Raw genomic sequence first — 3416 nt, forward strand, 5'->3', positions numbered from 1 at the left:
TTTATATTTAAACCAATTAACTTTTTATTGAAGTATAAGAGTGAATGTGAGTGTAATCTCCAAGAATTTTTATAAACTGAGCACACCCATGCAACTGGCATCTAGATCCTAGGTCCTGAATAAAAAAATAGAACATTGCCATCATCCCAGATACCTCATCATTCCCTTCTAATCAATGCCTCTCCCCTACTAGAGAGAAGATTTCTATAAGCATAAGTTAGTTTTATTTATTTTTGTACTTTATACAAATGAATTCATGCAATATGTACTCTTCCATATCTGGCTTTTTTCATCCAACATTATATTTGTACACTGTTTAATTTCATTCCAATTTAGTATTACATTGCATAAATGTGCCAAAATTTATTTATGTATTCTACTATTTATGGATATCTGGGTAATTTCCAGATTGAGACTATTATAAACACCACTGCTATGAACATTCTAGTAGATGCATACACATGTCCACATACCGAAGCAAGGAATTACTGGGTCATGGGGTCTTCATATCTACAGTTTTAATAGATACTGACATACAATTTACAAAATTGATTGTATCAATCAACACTCCCATGAGCAGTGTATAAGAGTTCCTGTTGCTCCAAATCCTCACTCGCACTTGGTATATTCTGTCTTTTTAATTTTATTCTTTCTACTATTTGGACAGTAGTGTTGCACTGTGAATAAAATTTGTGATTCCCTGATAATGAATGAGGTTGAGCGCCTTTCACCTCTTTTTCAAGGTATCTAAGTCCTCTTCTCAATTTTTCCATTGCATTGTAAGTCCTTATTGTTTTAAATTTTAAACCACGTGAATATGGTTTTAAAAAGTAAATTTAAAACTAATGTAATTAACAATACAAATAAATTCCATAAAGTTCTATGCTTCATGTTCTCTCCTTCTTAGAGATGTGTATTAGCATTTGAAAAGCTCTGAAAAGTTCTACATTTTTCACCACCACAAAACAGTGTAGAGAAATGTTTTTTCCCTTCTGATATAATTTTCATGGAATTAACAATTGTCTCCTTCTTTTTACTTGTATTTTTTTACAATTCATTCTCCAATTTTATCCCAGATTTCATTAGATCTATCCAACATCTATATAATTTCTCAAATACTCAAATTAGATAATCTATCATTTCAATTACTGTAACTACTGTTTTCTCTTAAAGTCTGCCATCTCCCTGTTCAGTGAAAACGGGTTGCTCTCCAATTCTGTCATATTTCTCCATTCTGGAGTTTCCCTTCTTAATTTCCTGGTCCTGTTTTCTGGATCCCATGTCTTTCTTTTTTTAGGCCTACTCCCATGTTTTGCTGAACACATTCTCTAAGAGATTTCTTTAAAAAAAAAAAAAGGAAATGGAATGAAAGTATTTCATCTTTGTATATGTGAAAATGTTTTTATTCTGCCCTTATATTTGACAGATAGTTTGACTATAGAATTCTAAGTTGGAAGTTACTGTCCTTTAGAATACTGAAAAAATTTCACTTCATTATATTTTAGGATAACAATGACTTAGTAACATTGTTAAGAAATCCAATGCCATTCTAATTCCCATTCCTTTAATTTTTGTTTCTGCCCTTTGAAAACGTTTAGAATCTTCCCTTTATTCTTAATGTTCTCACCTTTTTAATGATGTGCTTTAATGTAGGTATTTTTACTTGGTGGGCCCTTTAAATACGAAGACACCTGCCCTGGCAAAATTTTTTAAACTATTATTTTGATCATTTCTTCTCTGTTTATGCTTTGTTCTCTTTTTCTAGGACTCATGTTTTTAATTAATTGACTGGATAAATATGTCAGGCCTCTGAGCCCAAGCTATGCCATCATATCCCCTGTGACCTGCACGTATACATCCAGATGGCCTGAAGCAACTGAAGAACCACAAAAGTGAAAATAGCCAATTCCCGCCATAACTGATGACATTCCACCATTGTGATTTGTTCCTGCCCCACCCTAACTGATCAATTGACCTTGTGACACTCCTTCTCCTAGACAAGGAATCTCAGGAGCTCCCCACTGAGCACCTTGTGACCCCCGCCCTTGCCTGCAAGAGAAAAGCCCCCTTTAACTGTAACTTTCCACTACCTACCCAAATCCTATAAAGACTGCCCCACCCCTATCTCCCTTTGCTGACTCCTTTTTCGGACTAAGTCGGCCTGCACCCAGGTGATTAAAAAGCTTTATTGCTCACACAAAGCCTGTTTGGTGGTCTCTTCACACTGACGCGCATAACAGAATGAATGGATAGGAAAGTTTTCTGAGTACTTTTTAAGAAAAAAGCTTATTGGCCGGTGGCTCAGGCCTCTACTCCCAGCACTTTGGGAGGACAAGGTGGGCGGACCACGAGGTCAGGAGTTTGAGACCACCTTGGCCAACATGGTGAAACCCTGTCTCTACTAAAAATACAAAAATTAGCTGGGGGCCGGGCGCCTGTAATCCGAGCTACTTGGGAGGCTGAGGCAGGGGAATTGCTTGAACCAGGGAGGCGGAGGTTGCAATGAGCTGAGATTGCACCACTACACTCTAGCCTAGGTGGCAGAGCAAGACTCTCTCTCGAAAAGAAAAAAAACAAAAAAAAAGTGTATTAAGCAAGAAAGCACAGAGCATCAGACCATATATTTAGTGCTGAACATTTTATTATAAATGATCAAAAATTTTTAACACACTATCGTTTACAACCTTCCACTATTGTAAAACCTAACATTGCTACTTTCATTTCAGGTAATGCAAAAATACGAGACGCATTAGCTGTCTGTAGGCAGAAATCTGTTCGAGTCATTCCTTATTACTGAAGCCCTGGAATTAATTAAACATCTAGTATGGACTTGGTATTGGATATAACATTTGCACTCATATCTTACAAAATACTCACCTAAGTAGAAAGGTGTTCAAAGCAGCAAGATGGAAAAACGTTTGCAGTCTTTTTTGGTTGGCATGAAACACTGACTGCATTCCTCCCAGATTTATAAGAAAGAATTATTTGCAGTCTTACCTGGAGTCAGAGGGATGGCCTCTCTCAAGGTTATTTTTCACTCTCTGCATATGTATACTTACGGAAGTAAGAAAGAAGAGGGAGAAAGGCAGATCCCACATAACAGCGGTTAAACACCTGAACTTGCTCCACTATGACAGGGTTTATCATCCATCTCTCAGTCCTGAAGTGACTGGAAATATGGAAATTGGAGTCCAGGTAGACAGGTGAGAGTACAACCTCTTAAGTGTGGGGCCCTCGGAATTCACAATACCCCCAAATCGCTTCCTGCGCAGGCGGAGAGTCCGGAGGGAGTCAGAAAGCAGAACCCCGAGTCCCCTAAGAAAGACCCCAGCCGGACGCTGCAGCTACCGGGATTGGCAACTTCCGGAAGACCTGTGGCCCAGAGAATTTTGGCGGTCGGGGTGAGGGTGAGGGTG

At 38.3% G+C, this 3416-nt stretch overlaps 1 long non-coding RNA gene across 1 annotated transcript in view; it reads right to left on the reverse strand.

The window, feature by feature from the left end:
* LOC105541526 overlaps positions 1-3301 on the reverse strand; it is a 140948-nt gene extending 137647 nt beyond the window's left edge. The window contains exon 1 of the long non-coding RNA XR_001006349.1: positions 2998-3301. This is a non-coding gene — a long non-coding RNA (uncharacterized LOC105541526). The remainder of the gene's footprint in view (positions 1-2997) is intronic.
* Positions 3302-3416: the final 115 nt, after the last annotated feature.

The sequence above is a fragment of the Mandrillus leucophaeus genome, unplaced genomic scaffold, assembly GCF_000951045.1.
Source record: "Mandrillus leucophaeus isolate KB7577 unplaced genomic scaffold, Mleu.le_1.0 Scaffold1056, whole genome shotgun sequence".
NCBI lineage: Eukaryota > Metazoa > Chordata > Mammalia > Primates > Cercopithecidae > Mandrillus > Mandrillus leucophaeus.